Raw genomic sequence first — 14,092 nt, 5'->3', positions numbered from 1 at the left:
ATGGGGAGGGGCCTTGCTCCCTCTGCTCAGTTGTCTTAATTAACTTTAATTTAAGGAGGAAAGGGGCTTTCAGAGAGAGAGGGGAGAGACAGAGAGGGTGGGGTGGGAAAGAGGGAAGCTGCGAGGGCAGGTCTCCCCTCACAGTGATGTGTGGACGTTTTTCTGCGGTGCACTCCCCAGATAATGGAAAAAAAAACAAGACACAGTCCTTGGAGATGGTCTTCGGGTGGGGGGAGAAGATTTCTTCACTTGGGGCAGCTGGACCCACCTGGGCACACACTCCCAACGATGTTTAATAGGGTGATTAATAATACTTCAGCCAGGTAGTTCCAGCTATCACAGGCTACGCAATGGGGGAGGGGTGCTTCAGTGGTGTGTGGGGGTCTAGCTGTAAGCAAGACCCCCACACACACTTCCACACGCACACACACCCCCCGCGATGTTCCAGCCCTCGGGATGGTCTTATTTCCTCCCCCCACCGATACAACAAAGTCTTTCGGGGAATGCACCAAAACACACCCACCTGTCGAAGATTGTAGAAATGGCTCTCCCTCCTTCCACACTAGATGGTGTTTTCTCAGGTTATTCTTTTCCCCCTCTCTCCAACTCTTTGTGAAAGTAATAACGATGTTGAATGTTCTGCTCTCCTCCTCTCCCTCTGGATGAATTGGAATTGTAGTAAGCCCCTTCCTCCTCTCCCTGGGCTGTTTCACAGTGCTCATTCCAGGTCTTTCAGGCAGGAGCAACAGCAGGGAGATCCTTCTCTCACTGCGCCAGGCTCCAAATGATCAGGCCACGCCTCCAAAGCTCCACCATTAGTCCACAGATCCATGAAAGTAGCAGGCCGGGTGCATAAGGTGGTTAAGAAGACAGACTGAATACTTGCCTTTATTGGCCAAAGCACAATATACAAGAGCAGGGAGGTTATGCTTCAATTGTATAATACTCTGGTTAGACCACAGCTGGAGTTCTGGTTGTGTATTATAGGAAGGATGTGATTGTACCAGAGAGGGTGCAGAGATTTACTAGGATGCTGCCTGGAATGCAGCATCTTAGCTGTGAGAACAGATTGGATAGGCTGGGTTTGCTCTCATTGGAACAGTGGAGGCTGAGAGGAGACCTTATTGAGGTGACAACATTTTGAGAGGCCTGGATATAGTGGATAGCAAGGGTCTATTTCCCTTGGTGGAGGGGTCAATTACGAGGGGGCATAGATTTAAGGTGGTTGGTGGAAGGCTCAGAGAGGATGCTTCTTCACGCAGAGGGTTGTGTGGGTCTGGAACTCACTGCCTGGAAGGGTGGTGGATGCAGAAACGCTCACCACATTTAAAAGGTGCTTGGATGGGCACTTGAAGTGCCGTAATCTGCAGAGTTACGGCCCTAGAGCTGGTAATTGGGATTAGACTGGATAACCTCCTGTTGGCTGGCGCAGATACGATGGTAAGTACTGCAGCGAATCGAATATGGCCAGGGTGATCTCCTGGACTAGTTTTGATCGCCTGGATGGGTCAGAGAGGAATTTTCCCAGATTTTTTTTCCCCCAATTGGCCTGAGTTTTTATCTGGTTTTTGCCTCTCCCAGGAGATCACATGGCTCCAGTTGGGGTGGAGTGTGGAATGTTCCAGTGTAAGGGGTGTCGCAGTTGTGTGAGGCGGACTGGTTGGCCCGGGTGCTCTTCACCTTTCCGCCATTGTTCATTGCTCATAGGTTTATATTTAACCTTCAGGGCTGCTGACCGAGGGCCGTGCGGCTCTTTATTGGTCGGCGTGGACACGATGGGCCGAAATGGCCTCCTGCGCAATAAATTTCTACATTTCTACCAATTACTTTATATCTATGCCCCATTTATTGACCCCTCTGCTAAGGGGAATAGGTCCCTCATATCCACTCCATCTAGGCTCCACATCATTTTATAAACCTCAATAAGGTCTCCCCTTAGCCTCCTCTGTTCCAAAGAAAACAACCCCAGCCTATCCAATATTTCTTCATTCCTAAAATTCTCCAGTCCAGGCAACATCCTGGTAAATCTCTTCTATACCCTCTCTTTTCTGTAATGTGATGAGGAAAAGACAGTTGGAATTTCTCTAATCTGTGATTTACAAGGACCCTTTCCCTGGTTCCCAGATGTTACTTTTCTTCAGTAATTTTCTCATTATCCCTAAACTCCCATGCTTCCTGTTAATTCTTATAGTTTCACAATTATAGGTATAAACATCTCACATTATAATCTAATCTATTCTATTACTCACACTGGTTTAAGCTTGGAAGAAGCACTGAGGGTAGCAAGGGCACAGAATGTACTCTGGGTGGGGAACTTCAATGTCCATCACCAAGAGTGACTCGGTAGTACCACTACTGACTGAGCTGGCCGAGTCCTGAAGGACATATCTGCCAGACTGGGCCTGCAGCAGATGGTGAGTGAACGAACAGGAGGAAAAAACCTACTTGACCTGGTCCTCACCAATCTATCTGCCGCAGATACGAACAATGACGGAGAGGTAAAGACCAGCGGGTACATCGAGCCTGTCCCACATGGAGCTGCCTCTGTCTATGACAGCATTGGTAGCAGTGACCACCGCACACAGTCATTGTGGAGACAAAGTCACACCGAACACACTCTCAATGTGTTGTGTGGCACCATCACTGTGCTAAACGGGATAGATGCAGAACAGATCTAGCAGCTGAAAACGGGGCATCCTCAGGGTGCTGTGGGCCATCAGCAGCAGCAGCATTGTATTCCACCACAATCTGTAACCTCATGGTCTGGCATATCCCTCACTCTAACATTACCATCAAGTCTGGTTCAATTAGGAGTGCAGAAGAGCATGTCAGGAGCAGCACCAGGCGTACCGAGAAATGAGGTACCAGCCTGGGGAAGCTGCAACACAGGACTACATGTATACTGAGCAGCGGGAGCAGCATGGTATAAACAGGGCTAAGCAATCCCACAATCAATGAATCAGATCAAAGCTCTGCAGTCCTGTCACATCCAGTCGTGAATCAATACAAGAACATATATAAAAACTAGGAGCAGGAGTAGGTCATACGGCAACTCGAGCCTGCTCCGCCATTCAATAAGATCACGGTTGATTTTCTACCACAACTCCACTTTCCTGCACTATCCTCATATCCCATTATTCCCTTAATATCCTATGCTGGGTTCAGTTATACACTCACTGGTTCTCCTCCCTCTCCTCCCCTGAAGGTGCTGACTCTGGTTGGGTTCAGTTCTACACTCACTGGTTCTCCTCCCTCTCCTCCCCTGAAGGTGCTGAATCTGGCTGGGTTCAGTTCTACACTCACTGGTTCCCCTCCCCTGAAGGTACTGACTCTGGCTGGGTTCAGTTCTACACTCACTGGTCCCCCTCCCCTGAAGGTACTGACTCTGGCTGGGTTCAGTACTACACTCACTGGTCCCCCTCCCCTGAAGTTACTGACTCTGGCTGGGTTCAGTTCTAGACTCACTGGTCCCCCTCCCCTGAAGGTACTGACTCTGGCTGGGTTCAGTTCTACACTCACTGGTTCCCCTCCCCTGAAGGTGCTGACTCTGGCTGGGTTCATTTCTACACTCACTGGTTCCCCTCCCCTGAAGGTACTGACTCTGGCTAGATTCAGTTCTACACTCACTGGTTCCCCTCTCCTGAAGGTACATTCTCTGGCTGAGTTCAGTTCTACACTCACTGGTTCCCCTCCCCTTAAGTTACTGACTCTGGCTGGGTTCAGTTCTACACTCACTGGTTCCCCTCCCCTTAAGTTACTGACTCTGGCTGGGTTCATTTCTACACTCACTGGTTCCCCTCCCCTGAAGGTACTGACTCTGGCTGGGTTCAGTTCTACACTCACTGGTTCCCCTCCCCTGAAGGTACTGACTCTGGCTGGGTTCAGTTCTACACTCACTGGTTCCATTCCCCTGAAGGTGCTGACTCTGGCTGGGTTCAGTTCTACACTCACTGGTTCCCGTCTCCTTAAGGTACATTCTCTGGCTGGGTTCAGTTCTACACTCACTGGTTCCCCTCCCCTGAAGGTGTTGACTCTGTCTGGGTTCAGTTCTACACTCACTGGTTCACCTCCTCTGAAGGTACTGACTCTGGCTGGGTTCAGTTCTACACTCACTGGTTCCCCTCCCCTTAAGTTACTGACTCTGGCTGGGTTCAGTTCTACACTCACTGGTTCCCCTCCCCTGAAGGTGTTGACTCTGTCTGGGTTCAGTTCTACACTCACTGGTTCCCCTCCCCTGAAGGTATTGACACTGGCTGGGTTCAGTTCTACACTCACTGGTTCCCCTCCCCTGAAATTACTGACTCTGGCTGGGTTCAGTTCTACACTCACTGGTACCCCTCTCCTTAAGTTACTAACTCTGGCTGGGTTCAGTTCTACACTCACTGGTTCCCCTCCCCTTAATTTGCTGACCATGGCTGTGTTAATTTCTACACTCACTGGTTCCCCTCCCCTGAAGGTACTGAAACTGGCTGGGTTCAGTTCTACACTCACTGGTTCCCCTCCCCTGAAGGTGCTGACTCTGGCTGGGTTCATTTCTACACTCACTGGTTCCCCTCCCCTGAAGGTACTGACTCTGGCTGGATTCAGTTCTACACTCACTGGTTCCCCTCCCCTGAAGGTGTTGACTCTGTCTGGGTTCAGTTCTACACTCACTGGTTCCCCTCCTCTGAAGGTACTGACTCTGGCTGGGTTCAGTTCTACACTCACTGGTTCCCCTCCCCTTAAGTTACTGACCCTGACTGGGTTCAGTTCTACACTCACTGGTTCCCCTCCCCTTAAGTTACTGACTCTGGCTGGGTTCAGTTCTACACTCACTGGTTCCCCTCCCCTGAAGGTGTTGACTCTGTCCGGGTTCAGTTCTACACTCACTGGTTCCCCTCCCCTGAAGGTACTGTCACTGGCTGGGTTCAGTTCTACACTCACTGGTTCCCCTCTCCTGAAGGTACTTTCTCTGGCTGAGTTCAGTTCTTCACTCACTGGTTCCCCTCCCCTTAAGTTACTGCCTCTGGCTGGGCTCAGTTCTACACTCACTGGTTCCCCTCCCCTTAAGTTACTGACTCTGGCTGGGTTCATTTCTACACTCACTGTTTCCCCTCCCCTGAAGGTACAGACTCTGGCTGGGTTCAGTTCTACACTCACTGGTTCCCCTCCCCTGAATGTACTGAATCTGGCTGTGTTCAGTTCTACACTCACTGGTTCCCCTCCCCTGAAGGTGCTGACTCTGGCTGGGTTCATTTCTACACTCACTGGTTCCCCTTCCCTGAAGGTACTGACTCTGGCTGGATCCAGTTCTACACTCACTGGTTCCCCTCCCCTGAAGGTGTTGACTCTGTCTGGGTTCAGTTCTACACTCACTGGTTCCCCTCCTCTGAAGGTACTGACTCTGGCTGGGTTCAGTTCTACACTCACTGGTTCCCCTCCCCTTAAGTTACTGACTCTGGCTGGGTTCAGTTCTACACTCACTAGTTCCCCTCCCCTGAAGGTACTGACACTGGCTGGGTTCAGTTCTAAACTCACTGGTTCCCCTCCCCTGAAGGTACTGACTCTGGCTGGGTTCATTTCTACACTCACTGGTTCCCCTCCCCTTAAGTTACTGACTCTGGCTGGGTTCAGTTCTACAATCACTGGTTCCCCTCCCCTTAAGTTACTGACTCTGGCTGGGTTCAGTTCTACACTCACTGGTTCCCCTCCACTGAAGGGGTTGACTCTGTCTGGGTTCAGTTCTACACTCACTCGTTCCTCTCCCCTGAAGGTACTGACACTGGCTGGGTTCAGTTCGACACTCACTGGTTCCGCTCCCCTGCAGGTACTGACTCTGGCTGGGTTCAGTTCTACACTCACTGGTTCCCCTCCCCTTAAGTTACTGACTCTGGCTGGGTTCAGTTCTACACTCACTAGTTCCCCTCCCCTGAAGGTACTGACTCTGGCTGGGTTCAGTTCTACACTCACTGGTTCCCCTCCCCTGAAGGTACTGACTCTCGCTGGGTTCAGTTCTATACTCACTGGTTCCCCTCCCCTGAAGGTGCTGACTCTGGCTGGGTTCATTTCTACACACACTGGTTCCCCTCCCCTGAAGGTACCGACTCTGGCTGGGTTCAGTTCTACACTCACTGGTTCCCCTCCCCTGAAGGTGTTGACTCTGTCTGGGTTCAGTTCTACACTCACTGGTTCCCCTCCTCTGAAGGTACTGACTCTGGCTGGGTTCAGTTCTACACTCACTGGTACCCTCCCCTTAAGTTACTGACTCTGGCTGGGTTCAGTTCTACACTCACTATTTCCCCTCCCCTGAAGGTACTGACACTGGCTTGGTTCAGTTCTACACTCACTGGTTCCCCTCCCCTTAAGTTACTGACTCTGGCTGGGTTCAGTTCTACACTCACTGGTTCCCCTCCCCTGAAGGTACTGACTCTGGCTGGGTTCAGTTCTACACTCACTGGTTCCCCTCCCCTTAAGTTACTGACTCTGGCTGGGTTCAGTTCTACACTCACTGGTTCCCCTCCCCTTAAGTTACTGACTCTGGCTGGGTTCAGTTCTACATTCACTGGTTCCCTTCCCCTGAATGTACTGACTCTGGCTGGGTTCATTTCTACACTCACTGGTTCCCCTCCCCTGAAGGTACTGACTCTCGCTGGGTTCATTTCTACATCACTGGTTCCCCTCCCCTGAAGGTACTGACTCTGGCTAGGTTCAGTTCTACACTCACTGGTTCACCTCCCCTGAAGTGTTGACTCTGTCTGGGTTCAGTTCTACACTCACTGGTTCCCCTCCTCTGAAGGTACTGACTCTGGCTAGGTTCAGTTCTACACTCACTGGTACCCTCCCCTTAAGTTACTGACTCTGGCTGGGTTCAGTTCTACACTCACTAGTTCCCCTCCCCTGAAGGTACTGACACTGGCTGGGTTCAGTTCTACACTCACTGGTTCCCCTCCCCTTAAGTTACTGACTCTGGCTGGGTTCAGTTCTACACTCCCTGGTTCCCCTCCCCTGAAGGTGTTGACTCTGTCCGGGTTCAGTTCTACACTCACTGGTTCCCCTCCCCTGAAGGTACTGTCACTGGCTGGGTTCAGTTCTACACTCACTGGTTCCCCTCTCCTGAAGGTACTTTCTCTGGCTGAGTTCAGTTCTTCACTCACTGGTTCCCCTCCCCTTAAGTTACTGCCTCTGGCTGGGCTCAGTTCTACACTCACTGGTTCCCCTCCCCTTAAGTTACTGACTCTGGCTGGGTTCATTTCTACACTCACTGTTTCCCCTCCCCTGAAGGTACAGACTCTGGCTGGGTTCAGTTCTACACTCACTGGTTCCCCTCCCCTGAATGTACTGACTCTGGCTGTGTTCAGTTCTACACTCACTGGTTCCCCTCCCCTGAAGGTGCTGACTCTGGCTGGGTTCATTTCTACACTCACTGGTTCCCCTCCCCTGAAGGTACTGACTCTGGCTGGATTCAGTTCTACACTCACTGGTTCCCCTCCCCTGAAGGTGTTGACTCTGTCTGGGTTCAGTTCTACACTCACTGGTTCCCCTCCTCTGAAGGTACTGACTCTGGCTGGGTTCAGTTCTACACTCACTGGTTCCCCTCCCCTTAAGTTACTGACTCTGGCTGGGTTCAGTTCTACACTCACGAGTTCCCCTCCCCTGAAGGTACTGACACTGGCTTGGTTCAGTTCTAAACTCACTGGTTCCCCTCCCCTGAAGGTACTGACTCTGGCTGGGTTCATTTCTACACTCACTGGTTCCCCTCCCCTTAAGTTACTGACTCTGGCTGGGTTCAGTTCTACAATCACTGGTTCCCCTCCCCTTAAGTTACTGACTCTGGCTGGGTTCAGTTCTACACTCACTGGTTCCCCTCCACTGAAGGTGTTGACTCTGTCTGGGTTCAGTTCTACACTCACTGGTTCCTCTCCCCTGAAGGTACTGACACTGGCTGGGTTCAGTTCGACACTCACTGGTTCCGCTCCCCTGCAGGTACTGACTCTGGCTGGGTTCAGTTCTACACTCACTGGTTCCCCTCCCCTTAAGTTACTGACTCTGGCTGGGTTCAGTTCTACATTCACTGGTTCCCCTCCCCTGAAGATAATGACTCTGGCTGGGTTCATTTCTACACTCACTGGTTCCCCTCCCCTGAAGGTACTGACTCTCGCTGGGTTCAGTTCTACACTCACTGGTTCCCCTCCCCTGAAGATGCTGACTCTGGCTGGGTTCATTTCTACACACACTGGTTCCCCTCCCCTGAAGGTACCGACTCTGGCTGGGTTCAGTTCTACACTCACTGGTTCCCCTCCCCTGAAGGTGTTGACTCTGTCTGGGTTCAGTTCTACACTCACTGGTTCCCCTCCTCTGAAGGTACTGACTCTGGCTGGGTTCAGTTCTACACTCACTGGTACCCTCCCCTTAAGTTACTGACTCTGGCTGGGTTCAGTTCTACACTCACTATTTCCCCTCCCCTGAAGGTACTGACACTGGCTTGGTTCAGTTGTACACTCACTAGTTCCCCTCCCCTTAAGTTACTGACTCTGGCTGGGTTCAGTTCTACACTCACTGGTTCCCCTCACCTGAAGGTACTGACTCCGGCTGGGTTCAGTTCTACACTCACTGGTTCCCCTCCCCTTAAGTTACTGACTCTGGCTGGGTTCAGTTCTACACTCACTGGTTCCCCTCCCCTTAAGTTACTGACTCTGGCTGGGTTCAGTTCTACATTCACTGGTTCCCTTCCCCTGAATGTACTGACTCTGGCTGGGTTCATTTCTACACTCACTGGTTCCCCTCCCCTGAAGGTACTGACTCTCGCTGGGTTCATTTCTAGATCACTGGTTCCCCTCCCCTGAAGGTACTGACTCTGGCTAGGTTCAGTTCTACACTCACTGGTTCACCTCCCCTGAAGGTGTTGACTCTGTCTGGGTTCAGTTCTACACTCACTGGTTCCCCTCCTCTGAAGGTACTGACTCTGGCTAGGTTCAGTTCTACACTCACTGGTACCCTCCCCTTAAGTTACTGACTCTGGCTGGGTTCAGTTCTACACTCACTAGTTCCCCTCCCCTGAAGGTACTGACACTGGCTGGGTTCAGTTCTACACTCACTGGTTCCCCTCCCCTGAAGGTACTGACTCTGGCTGGGTTCAGTTCTATACTCACTGGTTCACCTCCCCTTAAGTTACTGACTCTGGCTGGGTTCAGTTCTACACTCACTGGTTCCCCTCCCCTGAAGGTGTTGATTCTGTCTGGGTTCAGTTCTACACTCACTGGTTCCCCTCCCCTGAAAGTACTGACACTGGCTGGGTTCAGTTCTACACTCACTGGTTCCCCTCCCCTGAAGGTACTGACTTTGGCTGTGTTCAGTTCTACACTCACTGGTTCCCCTCCCCTGAAGGTAATGTCTCTGGCTGGATTCAGTTCTACACTCACTGGTTCACCTGCCCTGAAGGTGTGGACTCTGTCTGGATTCAGTTCTACACTCACTGGTTCCCCTCCTCTGAAGGTACTGACTCTGGCTGGGTTCAGTTCTACACTCACTGGTTCCCCTCCCCTTAAGTTACTGACTCTGGCTGGGTTCAGTTCTACACTCACTAGTTCCCCTCCCCTGAAGATACTGACATTGGCTGTGTTCAGTTCTACACTCACTGGTTCCCCTCCACTGAAGGTACTGACTCTGGATGGGTTCATTTCTACACTCACTGGTTCCCCTCCCCTTAAGTTACTGACTCTGGCTAGGTTCAGTTCTACAATCACTGGTTCCCCTCCCCTTAAGTTACTGACTCTGGCTGGGTTCAGTTCTACACTCACTGGTTCCCCTCCACTGAAGGTGTTGACTTTGTCTGGGTTCAGTTCTACACTCACTGGTTCCTCTCCCCTGAAGGTACTGACACTGGCTGGGTTCAGTTCTACACTCACTGGTTCCCCTCCCCTGAAGGTACTGACTCTGGCTGGGTTCAGTTCTACACTCACTGGTTCGCCTCCCCTTAAGTTACTGACTCTGGCTGGGTTCAGTTCTGCATTCACTGGTTCCCTTCCCCTGAATGTACTGACGCTGGCTGGGTTCATTTCTACATTCACTGGTTCCCCTCCCCTGAAGGTACTGACTCTGGCTGGGTTCAGTTCTACACTCACTGGTTCCCCTCCCCTTAAGTTACTGACTCTGGCTGGGTTCAGTTCTACACTCACTGGTTCCCCTCCCCTTAAGTTACTGACTCTGGCTGGGTTCAGTTCTACACTCACTGGTTCCCCTCACCTGAAGGAGTTGACTCTGTCTGGGTTCAGTTCTACACTCACTGGTTCCCCTCCCCTGAAAGTACTGACACTGGCTGGGTTCAGTTCTACACTCACTGGTTCGCCTCCCCTGAAGGTACTGACTCTGGCTGGGTTCAGTTCTTCACTCACTGGTTCCCCTCCCCTTAAGTTACTGACTCTGGCTGGGTTCAGTTCTACACTCACTGGTTCCCCTCCCCTGAAGGTGTTGATTCTGTCTGGGTTCAGTTCTACACTCACTGGTTCCCCTCCCCTGAAGGTACTGACTCTGGCTGGGTTCATTTCTACACTCACTGGTTCCCCTCCCCTGAAGGTACTGACTCTGGCTGGATTCAGTTCTACATTCACTGGTTCCCCTCCCCTGAAGGTACTGACTCTGGCTGGGTTCAGTTCTACACTCACTGGTTCCCCTCCCCTGAATGTGCTGACTCCGGCTGGGTTCATTTCTACACTCACTGGTTCCCTTCCCCTGAAGGTACTGACTCTGGCTGGATTCAGTTCTACACTCACTGGTTCCCCTCCCCTGAAGGTGATGACTCTGTTTGGGTTCAGTTCTACACTCACTGGTTCCCCTCCTCTGAAGGTACTGATTCTGGCTGGGTTCAGTTCTACACTCACTGGTTCCCCTCCCCTTAAGTTACTGACTCTGGCTGGGTTCAGTTCTACACTCACTGGTTCCCCTCCCCTGAAGGTGTTAACTCTGTCTGGGTTCAGTTCTACACTCACTGGTTCCCCTCCCCTGAAGGTACTGACACTGGCTGGGTTCAGTTCTACACTCACTGGTTCCTCTCCCCTGAAGGTACTGACTCTGGCTGGGTTCAGTTCTACACTCACTGGTTCCCCTCCCCTTAAGTTCCTGACTCTGGCTGGCTTCAGTTCTACACTCACTGGTTCCCCTCCCCTTAAGTTACTGACTCTGGCTGGTTTCATTTCTACACTCACTGGTTCCCCTCCCCTGAAGGTACTGACTCTGGCTGGGTTCAGTTCTACACTCACTGGTTCCCCTCCCCTGAAGGTACTGACTCTGGCTGGGTTCAGTTCTAAACTCACTGGTTCCCCTCCCCTGAAGGTGCTGACTCTGGCTGGGTTCATTTCTACACTCACTGGTTCCCCTCCCCTGAAGGTACTGACTCTGGCTGGATTCAGTTCTACACTCACTGGTTCCCCTCCCCTGAAGGCGTTGACTCTGTCTGGGTTCAGTTCTACACTCACTGGTTCCCCTCCTCTGAAGGTACTGACTCTGGCTGGGTTCAGTTCTACACTCATTGGTTCCCCTCCCCTTAAGTTACTGACTCTGGCTGGGTTCAGTTCTACACTCACTAGTTCCCCTCCCCTGAAGTAACTGACTCTGGCTGGGTTCAGTTCTACACTCACTGGTTCCCCTCCCCTTAAGTTACTGACTTTGGCTGGGTCCAGTTCTACACTCACTAGTTCCACTCCCCTGAAGGTACTGACACTGGCTGGGTTCAGTTCTACACTCACTGGTTCCCCTCCCCTGAAGGTCCTGACTCTGTCTGGGTTCAGTTCTACACTCAGTGATTCCCCTCCTCTGAAGGTACTGACTCTGGCTGGGTTGTGTTCTACACTCACTGGTTCCCCTCCCCTTAAGTTACTGTCTCTGGCTGGGTTCAGTTCTACACTCACTAGTTCCCCTCCCCTGAAGGTACTGACACTGGCTGGGTTCAGTTCTACACTCACTGGTTCCCCTCCCCTGAAGTTACTGACTCTGGCTCGGTTCAGTTCTACACTCACTGGTTCCCCTCCCCTTAAGTTACTGACTCTGGCTGGGTTCAGTTCTACACTCACTGGTTCCCCTCCCCTGAAGGTGTTGACTCTGTCTGGGTTCAGTTCTACACTCACTGGTTCCCCTCCCCTGAAGGAACTGATACTGGCTGGGTTCAGTTCTACACTCACTGGTTCCCGTCTCCTTAAGGTACTTTCTCTGCCTGGGTTCAGTTCTACACTCACTGGTTCCCCTCCCCTGAAGGTGTTGACTCTGTCTGGGTTCAGTTCTACACTCACTGGTTCCCCTCACCTGAAGGTACTGACTCTGACTGGGTTCAGTTCTACAATCACTGGTTCCCCTCCCCTGAAGGTACTGACTCTGGCTGGGTTCATTTCTACACTCACTGGTTCCCCTCCCCTTAAGTTACTGACTCTGGCTGGGTTCATTTCTACACTCACTGGTTCCCCTCCCCTGAAGGTACTGACTCTGGCTGGGTTCAGTTCTACACTCACTGGTTCCCCTCCCCTGAAGGTACTGACTCTGGCTGGGTTCAGTTCTACACTCACTGGTTCCATTCCCCTGAAGGTGCTGACTCTGGCTGGGTTCAGTTCTACACTCACTGGTTCCCCTCCCCTTAAGTTACTGACTCTGGCTGGGTTCAGTTCTACACTCACTGGTTCCCCTCCCCTGAAGGTGTTGACTCTGTCTGGGTTCAGTTCTACACTCACTGGTTCCCCTCCCCTGAAGGTATTGACACTGGCTGGGTTCAGTTCTACACTCACTGGTTCCCCTCCCCTGAAAGTACTGACTCTGGCTGGGTTCAGTTCTACACTCACTGGTACCCCTCTCCTTAAGTTACTAACTCTGGCTGGGTTCAGTTCTACACTCACTGGTTCCCCTCCCCTTAATTTGCTGACCATGGCTGTGTTAATTTCTACACTTCACTGGTTCCCCTCCCCTGAAGGTACTGACACTGGCTGAGTTCAGTTCTACACTCACTGGTTCCCCTCCCCTGAAGGTGCTGACTCTGGCTGGGTTCATTTCTACACTCACTGGTTCCCCTCCCCTGAAGGTACTGACTCTGGCTGGATTCAGTTCTATACTCACTGGTTCCCCTCCCCTTAAGTTACTGACCCTGACTGGGTTCAGTTCTACACTCACTGGTTCCCCTCCCCTTAAGTTACTGACTCTGGCTGGGTTCAGTTCTACACTCACTGGTTCCCCTCCCCTGAAGGTGTTGACTCTGTCCGGCGTTCAGTTCTACACTCACTGGTTCCCCTCCCCTGAAGGTACTGACACTGGCTGGGTTCAGTTCTACACTCACTGGTTCCCCTCTCCTGAAGGTACTTTCTCTGGCTGAGTTCAGTTCTTCACTCACTCGTTCCCCTCCCCTTAAGTTACTGCCTCTGGCTGGGCTCAGTTCTACACTCACTGGTTCCCCTCCCCTTAAGTTACTGACTCTGGCTGGGTTCATTTATACACTCACTGTTTCCCCTCCCCTGAAGGTACAGACTCTGGCTGGGTTCAGTTCTACACTCACTGGTTCCCCTCCCCTGAATGTACTGACTCTGGCTGTGTTCAGTTCTACACTCACTGGTTCCCCTCCCCTGAAGGTGCTGACTCTGGCTGGGTTCATTTCTACACTCACTGGTTCCCCTCCCCTGAAGGTACTGACTCTGGCTGGGTTCAGTTCTACACTCACTGGTTCCCCTCCCCTTAAGTTACTGACTCTGGCTGGGTTCAGTTCTACACTCACTAGTTCCCCTCCCCTGAAGATACTGACACTGGCTGTGTTCAGTTCTACACTCACTGGTTCCCCTCCACTGAAGGTACTGACTCTGGATGGGTTCATTTCTACACTCACTGGTTCCCCTCCCCTTAAGTTACTGACTCTGGCTAGGTTCAGTTCTACAATCACTGGTTCCCCTCCCCTTAAGTTACTGACTCTGGCTGGGTTCAGTTCTACACTCACTGGTTCCCCTCCACTGAAGGTGTTGACTTTGTCTGGGTTCAGTTCTACACTCACTGGTTCCTCTCCCCTGAAGGTACTGACACTGGCTGGGTTCAGTTCTACACTCACTGGTTCCCCTCCCCTGAAGGTACTGACTCTGGCTGGGTTCAGTTCTAC

This window comes from Pristiophorus japonicus, unplaced genomic scaffold (assembly GCF_044704955.1).
Source record: "Pristiophorus japonicus isolate sPriJap1 unplaced genomic scaffold, sPriJap1.hap1 HAP1_SCAFFOLD_89, whole genome shotgun sequence".
Classification (NCBI taxonomy): Eukaryota; Metazoa; Chordata; class Chondrichthyes; family Pristiophoridae; genus Pristiophorus; species Pristiophorus japonicus.
Note: the sequence above shows the minus strand (reverse complement) of the source record.